Source organism: Boleophthalmus pectinirostris, unplaced genomic scaffold (assembly GCF_026225935.1).
Source record: "Boleophthalmus pectinirostris isolate CB_2022bp ecotype Guang Dong unplaced genomic scaffold, ASM2622593v1 HiC_scaffold_19, whole genome shotgun sequence".
NCBI classification, from domain to species: domain Eukaryota; kingdom Metazoa; phylum Chordata; class Actinopteri; order Gobiiformes; family Gobiidae; genus Boleophthalmus; species Boleophthalmus pectinirostris.
Window position 1 is genome coordinate 1,870,664 of NW_026571140.1, and position 15,805 is coordinate 1,886,468.

The window sequence follows — 15,805 nt, forward strand, 5'->3', positions numbered from 1 at the left end:
GAACCGTCTGTGGTAATAATGTTGTGATGTTGATTTCCTCACAGACTCAGATCAGCGTGTGCATTCACAGACAAATCGGGGCTGTGACAGCAGAGCAGACACACATATGGGATGTGCTGCAGTGGTCAGTAGAGCTTTGTACTAGAGCCCGACCGATATGGATTTTGTTGTGGCCGATATGAAACGGATATAATGGGAGTTGGAGCTGCCGATAGCCGATATAATCACCGATATATTTAGTGATGTCAAAATTCACTGTAAATACTGAATTGTTTAAAAAACTTAGGTTTGGCTCTAGTGGATTCTAAATTGGGTTTATTTAGGCATTTATTGTTGTTCTGTCTCTTTACATCATATGTACAGACAGTAGATTGACCTAATGGCATTTTTGCATCACATTCTAGCTACTAGTGATGGGTATTCCAGTTTTTTTTTTTGGAAAACTGGCTCTTTTGGCTCGGCTCACTAAAGCAGCTGGCTCTTTCGGCTCCCAAGCGACTCTTGAGATTGTTTTGTTGCAAGCAGGACTAAACCAGAACTGAACCAGGACTGAAAAAGGACTAAACCAGGACTAAAACAGATTTAAACTGAACCAGGACTGAATGTCAGGACTCGGTCTCTCCCTCACTCGAGCCCAAGATTAGTCCTGGTTTATTCATTTTATGCTGAACTGCAGCCAAATATGTACTTTTTTTTTTATCCTGTGCACACGCAGATTTCTGAAAGTTTCGTTTTCAGCCGCTGCTGCTGTCAAACTACGGCTCTACAAGTGGCTTGAAGAGAAAAAGTGAGAAAAAGAGAAAACACGGCTCCCAATAAGAAACATGCTCCCGTTGTTCGCTTCAAAGAGCCGGATCTAAGAGCCGCTTCAAAGAGCCGGCTCCAAGAGCCGCTTCGATCACGACCGACCCATAACTCCTAGCTAGATAAGAAACTACCGCTATTAGCCTTTAGCCGTGCGCACAGCGGTAATTAAATATATGCATAAATGTGGATCATTCACACGTCTATTCACAGCTCATTTACATATCAATGCTGGTCCAGTAACAAATATACGGCCAATACAGTCACTTTACAATAGACCAATAGAAAACAGCCTGTTTATGTGTGGGAGCTACAGCAGCTAATCGCTAACAAAACCTAAACTAGCTTCAAAGTCGACATACTTCCAACACTCACCGCTCACACAGGCTCCTCCTCACATCACATGTCTGCACTAATAAAAGTCCTTTTAATCCAGACTCAAACCGATTGTCGTAAAAAGAAAATAATCTCAGTGTTGTGCACGGCTGCGGGTGTAAACAAGAACACGTGAGTGAAGTGACGTCACTCTGGTGGTGTGTTCAGGGACAGTACGGACACACACACAGACAAATTACACCGCAGATAAATACTGATGCGGAGCCACATATGAGGACATTTATCTGTCTGTAAATTGGATTAAATGAACATAATGTAGAGAGTCTAAGCTTTATAACGAGGTATAACATGCCCACGTGAAATATCAGCGAGCTGATATGGGCCCGACCGATATATCGGTCGGGCTCTACTTTGTACAGAGGCTCAAACATGAGCACTGCTCTGTACAGACCTGCACATCCTGCTCTGTGCTCATGGTGCATATAAGTCACTTGTGTGGGGCAAATGCAATGCAGGTCACCCTCCCTGTGTGTTAATGGTTTAATCATGTCTGTGCACAAAGCGAAAACATCAGAAACATTTACATGACAATAAACATATTCCATCATCTACGAGACATCCACCTGACTAAATGCAGTGGACAGTCAGCAGACGAGAATGTGAGCGTTCAGCAAGAGCAGAGGTGGACACTCGTACCTCAGATGAGTCTCTGGTGGTGGACTGCCTGGGAAATGGACATTTCAGGCTTTGTGAGTGGATGAGCTAAAGTGTGCATCAGTAAAAGAAAATCCAACTGGAGCATACACGGCAACGCCTCGCAAAGTGTTTTTGAGTGTTTTTCCCATTGACAAACACAGAGCCAGGGCCGCGCAGCAGGACGTCTGCACACGTGTGTCAGGTCTACAGCGACAGCAGCTGAATGAGCTTTACCATGTGTACAGACTCAGTGTGGCAAAGGGAAGAGACCAAAGTCAATTTAAATACACTAATTCTGAACCTGAGCTCCTTCAAACAGTAGAGAAGAACAGATGCAAGCTTTGATGTATTTTGATGGGGATAAGTGTCCTGTAGCGTGTCAGTTATAGGTTTGGGTTTATTTTCTGAAATCTGCGCTGGACGTTCTGCTCTATAAGCACGCCTTGTGTGGGCAATGCAGCCGTCCTCTTAAATACGCATCTAAAACGGGCAGTTTTTACACTCATGTAGGGTGAAAATACGTGTGCAATGTGGCCAGGGCCTTGTCTACACCTTCAAAGCTCTAATGTCATGAGGCTGTAGTTTTCAAGTGAACAGCTCCTATTTTACCTTTAGTTAAGTAGAACTATTGAAATGATTCAGTGAAGGTGTGTGGAGTTTAAAAACACAGAGCGCTTCCTGTACTACCACATGATGACATCACAAGGTGGAATAGAGTGTTTTCTGTTTGAGAGAAAAACTCAGTCTAAATGTGCAGGTTTGTGTGTTAAACATGTGAATGAAGCAAAACACAACTGCAGGTGTGTGTGATGAGGAAATGACAGATGAGAAAATAGTGCACTAGAGTAAAACAGAGTGGAAGGATACGGGTGAGGTTTAGGTGTAGACTTTTGACTCTTGTGTAAGTTAGATCTGTTATAAACACTACAGTATATCCTTATCTTTCACTATGTTAAACATAGTAAAGATGGAAGAATACTTTTTGGAGGTCTGTGTTTATCTCTGCGTGTTGTGGTTCAACCAGTGTCAGGTTTGTTTTGTAGAGGGTTTAATAAATAAGAAGATTCAAGACATGTTGGGAATAATATTATAATACTGTTATCAGTTAAAGATTAATGAGTACTACAATAAAATTTACAGCACAGTGGAAACAACCTCACATTTACAGCTTAATTTTTGTTGTAAAAGGGAGGAAAAATCCCACACAGACGCTAGAGCCGAGTCTTCTGTTTTTCTAATGTAATTGAGTGTAAAGGATGTATGACTGCTTCAGCTGCTCATTTTACTAAAACACATACAAAAAATTCAACTTTGCCTTCTTGGTTGGATCGCATGATATTAAGCAACACGGTGGTAGACTACACCTCTAACTTACACAGAAACCTTTAATAAAACACTTGTTGATAGTGACTCAGGACAGATTCATCTTGTGGTTAGTGGATGGGAATTCTCTCAGTGTGATGTCATCACTGAATTTTCAGTACATGTATTCATTCCCAACACTGGCCTGATAATAAGTGGATAGTGATTTAACTGTACTCATCTTTACATACACCTATAGTCACATTTCTTGGGCCACTCACAAAAGCAGCTCTGTTTTTTTCATGTTGTTGGCCTAAAGCAGCAGAAAGTCTGCAGACTCTGCGTTAAACCACAGCCCAGCATCAGTGTGAGCATCAGAGCACCGCGCTGCAGGCTCCACAGACCACCACTAATGAATAATACAATAATACAACTTTCATTTTGTCTTTTGGACTTGTGGGGTTTTAACCCTCACGTTCTCCTCGGGCTCACATTGACCCGAAGAAACTTTTTTTTCCCTTCCCGCGCTCTTGGGGCGGGTGAGTCAGACCCAAACATTTATTTTCTGGCCTGGCGAGAATTTATTTGAAAATACATTTTTGGGTCTGATTGAGCCGCTCTATGAGAACGGGAAAAAGGAAAAAAAAGTTTCTTCGGGTCAATGTGACCCCGCGGAGAGCGTGAGGTTAACCCTCACACATTGCAGCAGGAGAGTATTTATGTTCCAGCTGCTGGAGGCAAGTCATCCCAAAATGTGTAAACACACATTCTCCTGTACAGGCTTTAAAAAGAACCCAACTAATTTATCTTCAAAATTGTGGAAGTTTATAAACAGTTACAGAAAACAGAAAAAGTCCAAACGCAGTGAATCAGTTTTATTACCTTGCTGTAGTTTGCGCGGGTCACTCGTAGTTCCTTGTCTCCAAGAGAAGCGCGTCCTGCTCGTTTCCACCACCTCCAGACCCGTGCGTGTGCGTGTGCGTGTGCGCGCGGACCACCTGACCTGCGCGGAACAGCAGCTCGTCTGAAGAACTTGCGCCTCCTGTTCTCCGTTTGGATCTGTTCATTTCAAAGAGCCGTTTAAAAGACCGACTCTTTTTATATTTACACTTTTATTTAAAATGTTTGAGTGACGAATGGAGTTTACCCACTAAAATCATGCACAATTTAAATAAAAATGTGTTTAGTTTAAATTCAATTTTATTTTTTAAAATACTTTTTTTATTATTTAATACTTGTTGTAATAGTGTGATTAAAGATGATCATTTTTCTTTAAACTTATAATGACTCGAAGTGCATTACGTGTATGCAGTGTTGGGTAGTAACAGATCACATGTACCAAAGTTACGTAATCAGAGTACAGATTATGAGTAACTGTATTCAGTTACAGTTACTGTTTCAGTGAGTGGTAATTGGATTACAGTTACTTTGTTGAAATAAATGGATTACAGGGCAGTAATTTTCAGTTTTCACATTTTGGGATAAACCAGGACTAAACCAGGTCTAAACTAGAACTAAAAAACTAACTAGAACTAAGCCAGGACTAAAATCAAAACTAAACTAAAAAGCATGTCAATATCAAGTAATCCAAAGTATTCAGATTACATAATGGATTCCGTTACAAACTACATTTTGGGGTATGTAATCTGTAATATGTAGGGGATTACATTTAAAAGTAACCTTCCCAACACATGTAGGACAGAGCGGCACGTGTCACACTGCATTTTTTTTTAATTTTTATTTTATTTTTTTAAAGATCAGAACTTGATTATCTCATCACACTGTAGACTCATGAAAAAGATCATCTGTGTAAATAATAACTGTATATCCCTGAGATAGAAAATACAATCATAAAAATAAATATTTCAGTTTTTTAAATGATTGACAAAGATGAGTGACAAACTGGGCCTTTGTCCCATTAAACAAACTTTGATTTCAGTTCATTTGTTCATCTGTCAACAGGTACATATAGAATTCTTAGTTTTGTTTAATCATTTAGACTTTATTGATCAGTCACTTCCATATTGACTAGACTCACCTGCAGCTCCACATGGTCCAGAGGAGAGAGGGGGCGTGTCCATGCCCGCCATTTTTAAAACCTTGGAGGGGGGGGGGCTGGGCCGTGTGGAGGAGAACTGGTTGAAGTTCTGTTTTGTTTCATTGTTTTGTGCATCATTTGTTTTTTGAGAGTTTCTTTTCAGCACACTGTTTAAAGACACTTAGACACCTTGTTAAACACAAGGACTTCAGCTTTAGACTTTTGAAAGTCACCTGTAAAGGAAATGATACTGACCTGGGGGAGGGACTTCCTGCAGAGGGTGCAGCGGGTGCAGCGGGTGCAGCGGGTGCAGCGGGTGCAGCGGGTGCAGCGGGTGCAGCGGGTGCAGCGCGCTACACCCCAATATGTACATACTGGGAATTAGTAAGATGAAGATGTCTGCGTGCACCTTGCAATGTGGATGAAGCAGAAAGGCAACTGCAGCTGCCTTCACCCAGCCTGATGGACTACAAAGCCCAGATGCATGATGGGAAATGCAGTGTTGTCAAACACTTTTAATTATTATTATTTTTTAAATTAATCAATCATTGCATTTATACAGCGCCTTTCAAGATGCCCAAAGAGCTTTACAGTTCATTCTTCATTCACTCCACACTCAGTGGTGTAAACTAGTAGCTGTAAACTGTAGCCACAACTGCCCTGGGGCAGACTGACAGAAGCGAGGCTGCAGGTCCATTTGATTTTTACATTTAGTTGAATCACCTTTTGAAGAAATTGTACTTTTCAGAGTAGTTTTCAGACATCACACTGAAAAACTGGTCTGAGAGGGGTTAATTTGACACTAATTTGACAATAACAATAACATGACTTTTTTACGTTTCTCTGTCCAGCATGTTTAAATCTTACAAAGGTCACTTGATTGTTAGACCTGCATGTTTTAATCAGGTTGAGGAAATTTGACTTTATAATAATCTGTGGTGAGGCTCCTCCCTCTGGAATTCTCCTCCTCAAAACCTTTGGAGGGAAAATTCAAATGTAACAGGACACAGGACAGTTCCAGGAGCAGAGGACACACAGTGTGGAGCAGGAGGATTATGAAGCTGATCTGGAGGTGAGACTTTTCAAAGATTTTATGTGCTTCTCTGGCCAAGAATGTTTTCATTGTTAAAACATGTTTGTGGTGTTTTATTTGAAATTAGAGTTAATGTAAGGACTGTTTCCATGAAACAAATTGTCTTTGACTGTTTATCTACAAGAGTGTGACAGTTGAACTCAGATTTGAATGTGTTTGTTCCAGAGTCGTCTACAAACAAAGAGTGACGTCCAGAGCTCTGCTGGAGCTGTGGGGAAGTTCATGAATGTTCTATCTAATGTTTCAAAAAAAAGGAAGATGTTTGAGAACCAACAAACCACAGAGCACAGATGAACAATGTAAGTAACTCAACTAAAATGATTTTAAACAATTTTTTCAAAATGAACTTCCTATTGAAACAGTTTTCGTGTTTCTACAGGGTGATGTGGCACTAGGAGACTTTATACCAGATGCCCTCCCTGTTACTGCGTTTAGAGGAAGAAAAGCAGCACATGGTGAGTTTTGTTTCTGCAGATACAGTTCTAATGTTCTTGTGACTCTGTTCTGGTCCATTATAGGCACTTTAAATGTATTTAAACATGTACAACAGAGTAGATGATCAGAATGTGATCATCATGTGTTATTCTGTGTCCACAGAGACCAGAGCTTCTTCACTGGAATAAATCTTCACACTGTCCAGCTCCAAACTGTGTGTCTCTGTACTTGTGTGTCTCTGTGTGTTTGATTCTGTTTAAGACAAGACAGAACTGTGGAAAACTAAAGACTGTTTTTGTATTATTTTACAGAATTAGATCAATTAAATTAAATTATACAGACTTATACATTTCACAATAAGGTAACATAAGATAAATATGCATATTCAGCATGATTTGATCAAATTTCATCAACATGAAAAAGTGACGTTCATGTTCTGAGAAAAATATGTGTAGAGGAGATCGAAATAAGTTTCAAAGCCTAAACATAATTTTATTGCGTGCAACCGCTTTCCAGAACATTTTTACGCAAATCCAGCAACCTTTTTTTTTCAGTGCATATTTTATTATTTGAATAATATGTATATTTTTATTCAGGCAACAGCTCTTAATTTTTATATTGTGTAATATCTATTTGAAATACTTTCTACCCAGTGTGAATTGGACCCAGAAGTCCGTCCATGTTCACTTCCCTTTTGAACACAGCAGCGAACACTGCTCAAAAAAATTATTTTGAAAACACACAAAAAATGCTGGATATCTATACAAATATATATATATATATATATATATATATATATATATATATATATATATATATATATATATATATATATATATATATATATATATATATATATATATATATATACACAGAGCAATGTCTTAGGAACAAAAGGTGAAAATAACATTTTCACTCTACAGAGGGCTTCATTTATAGACACTCTGAAAATCAAAGTGATATAATGATGTGGAAGACTTGTCCATGTTGACAAATTATAATTTCTGCAACTCAAAATACTTCTCAGAATCTTGTTTGGCCCTCACATGGCCCTCTCCCTCTCCTCTCCTCTCTCTCCTCTCTTCCTCTCTCTCCTCTCCTCTCCTCTCCCTCTCCCTCTCCTCTCCTCCCTCTCCTCCCCTCTCCTCTCCTCTCCTCTCCTCTCCTCTCCCTCTCCTCTCCCTCCCCCTCTCCTCTCCCTCTCCTCTCCCTCCTCTCTCTCCTCTCCCTCCTCCTCCTCTCCTCTCCTCTCCTCTCTCCTCTCCCTCCCCTCCTCTCCTCTCCCCTCCTCTCCCTCCTCTCCTCCTCCTCTCCCTCTCCTCCTCTCCTCTCCCTCCTCCTCTCCCCTCCCTCTCTCTCTCTCCTCTCCTCTCCCTCTCCTCTCCTCCTCTCCTCTCTCTCCCCTCTCTCTCCCTCCTCTCCTCTCCTCTCCTCTCCCCTCTCTCCCTCCTCTCCTCTCCTCTCCTCTCCTCTCCCCTCTCCTCTCCCTCCCTCTCCTCTCCTCTCTCTCTCCCCTCTCCTCTCCCTCTCCTCTCCTCCCCTCTCCCTGCTCTCCCTCCCTCTCCTCTCCCTCTCTCCTCCTCTCCTCTCCTCTCTCCTCTCCCTCTCCTCTCCTCTCCTCTCCCTCCTCCCTCTCCTCCCTCTCCCTCTCCTCTCCCTCTCTCCTCTCTCCCTCTCCTCTCCTCTCCTCTCCCTCCTCTCCTCTCCCTCTCCTCTCCTTCTCCTCTCCCCCTCTCCTCTCCTCTCCTCTCTCCCTCTCCTCTCCCTCTCCTCTCCTCTCCCTCCTCCTCTCTCTCCTCTCCTCTCCTCTCTCTCCCTCTCTCCTCTCCCTCTCTCCCTCTCCCTCCCTCCCTCTCCCTCTCCCTCTCTCCTCCCTCTCCTCTCCCTCTCCTCTCCCTCTCCTCTCCCTCTCCCTCCTCTCCCTCTCCTTCTCCCTCCTCCCTCTCCCTCTCCCTCTCCTCTCCCTCTCCTCTCTCCTCTCCCTCTCCCTCCCTCCCTCTCCTCTCCTCTCCTCTCCTCTCTCCTCTCCCTCCCTCTCCCTCTCCTCTCCCTCTCCTCTCCCTCCTCTCTCCTCCCTCTCCTCTCCCTCTCCTCTCTCTCCCTCCTCTCTCTCCTCTCTCCTCTCCCTCTCCTCTCCCTCTCTCTCCTCTCCCTCTCTCCTCTCTCCCTCTCCCTCTCCCTCTCCTCTCCTCTCTCCTCTCCTCTCCTCTCCCTCCTCTCCCTCCTCCTCCTCTCCTCTCCTCTCCTCTCCTCCTCCTCTCCCTCTCCCTCTCTCCTCCCTCTCCCTCTCCTCTCTCCTCTCCCTCTCCTCTCCCTCTCCCCTCTCCCTCTCCTCTCCTCTCCTCTCCTCTCCTCCCTCTCCTCTCCCTCTCCTCTCCCTCTCCTCTCCTCCTCTCCTCTCCCTCTCTCCTCTCCTCTCCTCTCTCTCCTCTCCCTCTCCTCTCCTCTCCTCTCCTCTCCTCTCCTCCTCTCCTCTCCTCTCCTCTCCTCTCTCTCCTCTCTCTCTCCCTCTGCTCTCCTCATTGAGAGAAATCTTTCAACAATATAAATTGTTCCATCAGGTTTAAGTCAGGTGATGGCGAGGGCCATTTGCTTGTCTCAGTCCCTTCATCCTCCAGGTTTTGCCTGCAGACTCTTGTCACATGAGGTCGGGCATTGTCGTGCATCAGGAGGAACCAGGACATACTGCAACAGTGTAGGATCTGACAATGTTTCAAAGATTTCCTCCTGATATGACAGTCAGACTGCTGTTTTCTAGCCTGTAGAGGTCTGTGTGTCCCTCCCTGGATCTGCCAGAACATCACTGACCCACAACCTAACTGCTCATGTGAACCATGTTACAGGCAGCAGAGAGTTCTCCTCATCTTCTCCAGACTCTTTCACATCTGTCACAGGTGCTCAGGGTGAACCTGCTCTCATCTCTGAAGAGCACAGGACACCAGTGGAGGACTTCCCAATTCTGGTGTTGTCTAGCAAAGGCTGTGTCCCAAATCGAGGGCTGCAGCCTCCGAAGGCTGGTTTTAAGGCTGCATACGTCACTTCCGGTCAAACAAGGCCTGTCCCATTTCATTTTTATGTCATGCAGCCTTCAAGTGCAGCCCTAAAACCGGCTTCGTTTCCATGGAGATGGGGCCGCGAACGGAGGACACATCCAAGTATCCTTCGCAGTCTTCAGTATCCCAGCATGCACCGCGCGGCGGCAGTCAGATGTTCAAAAACACGGAGCGAAAACACGGAGCAAAAAGCCTGTGAGTAGAAAAACATGTGAGTAACACTTTTAACTTCATCAAATCATTACTAACACAACTGTAAATGTAAAATATGACCATAACTCCCACAAAACTGTCAAATAAGTTTGTTTTTAACTGCGTGAAGCGCGGAGTTTAGAGCTAAAGTTTGCCTAGTAATGTGCAGCTAATGCGATGAAAAATCCGCTCAAACTTTCATATTTGGACAGATTTCCATCAAACACTAATGATGTTTTTACTGTTAGGGGAAAAGAAGCCCACGGAGTGATTTAAAGAAGCTGCGAGGAGAAAACTCCACGTTTTCACGGACAGTGTAAACATGTAAACAGTTGGTCAGTGTAGCTCGGAGGTAAGAAAAAAACACACATTATTTCATACATTCAACTGAAAAGACTCAGTTTGACTATCAAAGCTCATATTTACTAGTAAATCACATAATATAAACCTCCAACGTGTGCATTTCATTCTGGGAATACATGATCTGCTTTTAACAATCCGTGCATGTTTGTAAAGTGAAGAAGTAAATAATCCTGCCTGGACAGGTCAGATTTATGATGGACATGAGGCTCATTGAACAGATTTGTGCAGACACTGGTGTAGATACGACCTGGTGTAGATACGACCTGACTGTCTGTTTGGTCTGTCACATCTAATGTTATAACAATGAGAAATCTGTTTTACATGAATTTTCTTTTCTCATCTGCAGCCTCCTGTACGAGGACACAGCACACTGCAGGGGCCACAGAACTGTTGGCTGACAAGATGCTTGTGATTCATAAAATGGGTCAAATGCACATGACAAAGTAAAGTCCACACTGAGCTGGAGGTGCTGACCCAGACTCCTGCCAACGATTAGGTATGGGACATGTTAGATTGAAAACTCCAATAATAATAAGAGCTGCAAATGAATCATGCTCATGTTGAAATTATGATTTTAAATTGTGAAAATACACATTTCTCACATGTGTGGGATTCCTCTGTTCATTTAGCTGTTTCAGATATAAACTGTCTTTGAATCTGAATGTACATCAAAGTTTAAGTTCAACGTTAAAATTGTTTATTGTCAATTCTTCATACGAAAAACATATAAAGCATTGAAATTGTGTTTCTCACTCCCTTGTGTATAAATAAATAATAATAAATGTAAATAGTGCGGGTGGAGTCCAGGTGTTCTTTGGGGCTGCATGCTCTGTCAAACTTATTTTCCTCTAATAGTTTTGTAGTTTTCTTAATGTGTGTGTCATTACAGGTTTTCACTCTGCAGGACACAACTTTGAATCAATCAGACCTAACACCCATCCTGCTCTTCCTCCTCCAGAAGACGAGAGACACATCACACTGAGTGGTCCAAGTCCACTGTCCATGTCTCCATTGTCCATGTCCAGAGTCTCTGAGGAGGAGGTCCAGAGTCTTATATGATCTGAACAAGTGTGTGAGACAGAAATGAAAACATCTGCTCATAAGTTTTTCTGAATGTTTTTCAGTCTGTACTGACATTTGATTTATGGTGAAATGTGCCGTTTATTTGGTGTCTCTTTTGATAGTAACTAATTACATGTACTATAAGAATGTACTATTGTACTGCAGTTAAAGCAGTGATGTTCTACATGATCATATTTGGCAAAGATAATTTGTTCATTTTTGATTGTCACTTGCTTCAGTAAAAAGGGAACACAATGAGATTTACTGACATACAGCTGTTTGTACTAACCTGTTAATGCAGAGTGTGTGTGTGTGTGTGTGTGTGTAATGGGTTTAATATTTGACTTAATATTATGATAAAGTATTTCCAGAAGTTCCTTGGATTGTTTAATAAACCAGCTTTTCTCAGGAGAGACGTCTTTCTTTCTTTACAAATCCTTAATAATGATAATATTTAGTAATGCATATCTCATCATAGTTTTTGTAAACTTTAAGATAATTTAGTCTATTTAAGATGTATCCCTTAAATATAGCCGTTTTGTTTTGCAAAAGTTAAACATACATTTTCGTTTTTGGCCATAAGATTTGGATGCGAATTATTAAAATAATTTGGTCACAAAATCCGACAGTTTGATGACCTGTGCGTCTTTTTACTGATCCGTGTGCGGAATCTGCGCGGAGCGTGTTAGCATTAGCATTAGCGCTAGCAGCGTCCCTCGGTTGCTGGGCGACGGGGGAGCGGCTCCGAGGTCTAGACTGTCCCATTTCCGCAACGGCCTGGCGTCCGCGGAGGCCAGTTCAAGGGCTGCAGCCTTCGCGGCCGACGAAGGAACTGCACAGTGAACACAGAATCCACTACAGGACGTGGTGCCCTCAAGTCACCCTCATGAAGTGTGTTTGTGATTGTTTGGGCAGAGACATTCACACCAGTGTCCTGCTGGAGGTCATTCTGTAGAACACAGGCACAAAGGAGCAGATATGTGTCCTGCTGATGGGTTGAGGAACTTCCACAGCCTTGTCCAGCTCTCCTAGACTAACTGTCTGTCTCCTGAAATCTCTCCAATATTCTGGAGATTGTGCTGGAGACACATTAATCTCCTTGTAACAGCACGTTCAGATGTGATATCCTGGAGAAATTGGACAATTTGCAGAAGTTGCAGTTTCTATAGGGTTAAAGAATGGCCTTATTCTCCCAGTAGTGTAGTCAAAGCAGCATTAGTGGAAAAATGCCAAACCCATGCAAACCAGTGCTTTATTAGAGCTTGTCTCATTGTTGTTCTTCTAGTTATTCTCCTCTACCTGTTGTTTATTTCCAGTAAAACAGGAGCATCCAGCAAAATATAAAATAATAACATTTTAAATAAATCATGTCTCTATAGCCAATCTGTAGCTGGTGGGCAGCTCTAATACATATTTGATATGATCTCGCAGGCCACATATAAATAGATTTTGGCCAAATTTGGCCCCTGGGCCTGAGTTTGACATGTCTGATTAAAATGCTAAGCTAGATATGTATTGCAGATATCTGTAATTCTGTTTTGCCTAGTCAAAATTACATTACAGATTTCTCAAATGACATTTCCCACCATCCAAAATGATTACGCCAAATCAGAAAGACATTGTTGAATCAACTAAGTTAATTCTGGATTAACATATCTCCTGGCTTGTGTGCGTGCTCACTGAGCTGTCATTTCTACACAAGCTGAGGACACACTCGAGAGCTCCTGTGCACCGACAGAGCTCACTTCAGTTTTACTCTACAAGTTTATCTTCTGATGTTGTTTAGGATTTCCCACTCTGTGATCAGTGATTAAAACATTTATTTATGCGACATACGCCGGTTATTGGATGTGCACACTTGTTTTATAGAGTTATTATGGAGGCACCCTCAGGACTGGTGTTTGGGTGACACTGGGAGAAGAGGTGCTCCGTGCTTCAGAAGTCTCACTGTACATGCACATGTAAAACAAACCTGTAGGGGGTGCTGTTTTGTGCATGCTGGGATGGCAGGGAGAAAAGGAGACCTAGTGCTCGTTTGTGGTCTAGTGTGTACTCTTTGTCAAATTTGCTTTTGGGACGTGATTGTTCTGTTTTGAATAAAAAACTGCATTTTGCTGAGATGGCATTAACTGTGTTTGGAGTTCTGTGTGAGCTGCTGTGTGTCAAAGCAGTTGAAAAAAAGTGTAGTTTGTCAGTTCAGATTTCAGTCTTTCAATTTATTCTTCTGGAAGTGTTTAAAATGTGAACTTTGAACAGAATCCTGTTATTCAAACATAAATCTCAAATCTAATCACAATACTTGTCAGAAAAAGCACTATTAGATATTTCCCCCATATTGTTCAGTACTCAGTACAGCGTTGCTTTGTCCTGAGCTGCTGTGCCTCTACCAGAGTCACCACTAGAGGGCAGTGTAGTATGCCTTCATGTAAAGCGTCCATCTGCATTTGCCTCTTCAAACATTCAGCAGCAGAGTTCCAACACACCTAAGGTGCATGTGACAAGGTTTGACACCTGTACCTGTGCTGAATATGTATCATAGTTAACCAGCAGTTTGTGGAAAAAAGTGGAAAAGAAAAAAAGAAAGAAAGTAGCTCTGACAGAATCCCTCTACCTCTAGCTGCATTTACATTAAACAGTGGTTCCTATGGCCTGAACATGCCCAACTTCTCCAGGATGGCACAACCAGATGTGCTATTGCAAGGAGATTTAATGTGTCTCCAGCACAATCTCCAGAACATGGAGGAGATTTCAGGACATGGACAGTTACTCTAAGAGAGCTGGACAGGGCTGTAGAAGTTCCTCAACCCTTCATATCTTCTCCTTTGTGCAGGAGGAACAGGCTGAGCTCCGCCTGTGCTCTACAGAATGACCTCCAGCAGGACACTGGTGTGAATGTCTCTGCCCTAACAATCACAAACACACTTCATGAGGGTGACTTGAGGGCACCACGTCCTGTAGTGGATTCTGTGTTCACTGTGCAGCATCGTGGAGCTTCACTGGCCTTTGCTAGACAACACCAGAATTGGGAAGTCCTCCACTGGTGTCCTGTGCTCTTCAGAGATGAGAGCAGGTTCACCCTGAGCACCTGTGACAGATGTGAAAGAGTCTGGAGAAGATGAGGAGAACTCTCTGCTGCCTGTAACATGGTTCACATGAGCAGTTAGGTTGTGGGTCAGTGATGTTCTGGCAGATCCATGGAGGGACACACAGACCTCTACAGGCTAGAAAACAGCAGTCTGACTGTCATTAGGTATCAGGAGGAAATCCTTGAACCATTGTCAGATCCTACACTGTTGCAGTATGTCCTGGTTCCTCCTGATGCACGACAATGCCCGACCTCATGTGACAAGAATCTGCAGGCAAAACCTGGAGGATGAAGGGACTGATACAAGCAAATGGCCCTCACCATCACCTGACTTAAACCTGATAAAACACATCTGGGACATGATGTTTGGGTTCATCAGACACCACCAGGTTGCTCCTCAGACTCACACACACACACACACACACGGACACACACACACACGCACACACACACACAGACACGCGCACACACACACACGCACACACACACACACACGCACGCGCACACACACACACACGCACGCGCACACACGCACACACACACATACACACACACGCGCACACACACACACACACCACTTTCATACTAGGCAATGTGGGTGAAGTGTCTTGCCTAAGGACACATCCATCCATTTTCTTCCACTTATCCAGGGCCGGTCACAGGGGCAGCAGGGACTTCACAACAGACACTTCCTTCAGCTCCTCCGGAGGTACGTTGAGGTGTTCCCAGACCAGTCCAGAGACATAGTCCCTCCAGCGTGTCCTGGGTCTTCCCCAGGACCTCCTTCTGGTGGGACATGCCCTGAACACCTCTCGAGGGAGACGCCAAGGAGGCATCAGAACAGATACCCTCCCCTCAGCTGGCTCTTCTCAATGTGGCGGAGAAGCGGCTCATGACCATAGGTGAGGTGGTCTCGGGGGTGGAGAGTCCCTGCGTGGATGAGTTCAAGTATCTTGGGTGACCCTCTGTGGCACCTGATTTTCATGTGTGTGTGTGTGTGTGTGTAATATACATATTCAGTCTGATCTTTCAGTTTATCTTGCTTATGGTTTTCCTCATATCATGTGTTAAGAATACTTCCATATACCACATACCCAAATATGTTGATTTTATTTTAGATTTTACATTTGCAAAAAGTGTCTCAACTAAACCCACTCTCCCCACCTGCTCTACAGTCTCATACTGGAGACTCCAGTTTAATACTCCTACAGTTTATACAGGTAGAATCACCAGTGCAGCTGCAGCTCACTGTGGGACTGGTCTTATTGTGACACTCACAGAGGACCAGAGTTCTACTGTGCTGTTGGTCACTCCAGTGTCCAACAATACAATCCATCTGTATGAAT

The 15,805-nt window shown here is 43.3% G+C and overlaps 1 protein-coding gene and 2 long non-coding RNA genes across 3 annotated transcripts in view; 2 read left to right on the forward strand and 1 right to left on the reverse strand.

Annotated features, from left to right (window-relative positions):
- The window catches only part of LOC110174521 (beta-1,4 N-acetylgalactosaminyltransferase 2-like), a 57,988-nt gene extending 52,801 nt beyond the window's left edge, over nt 1-5,187 (reverse strand). The window contains exons 1-2 of the mRNA XM_020940624.2: nt 5,177-5,187; nt 4,021-4,197 (exon numbers count right to left, since the gene is read on the reverse strand). The gene's annotated coding sequence lies outside the window, so the exon portion shown is untranslated. The remainder of the gene's footprint in view (nt 1-4,020; nt 4,198-5,176) is intronic.
- Nucleotides 5,188-6,528: 1,341 nt separating this feature from the next.
- On the forward strand, nt 6,529-7,236 carry LOC129409291 (uncharacterized). Its single transcript, XR_008632351.1, has 3 exons — nt 6,529-6,568; nt 6,649-6,724; nt 6,867-7,236. It is a non-coding gene; the product is annotated as an uncharacterized LOC129409291 (long non-coding RNA).
- Nucleotides 7,237-9,858: 2,622 nt separating this feature from the next.
- On the forward strand, nt 9,859-11,787 carry LOC129409262 (uncharacterized). Its single transcript, XR_008632328.1, has 4 exons — nt 9,859-9,968; nt 10,198-10,301; nt 10,659-10,808; nt 11,202-11,787. It is a non-coding gene; the product is annotated as an uncharacterized LOC129409262 (long non-coding RNA).
- Nucleotides 11,788-15,805: the final 4,018 nt, after the last annotated feature.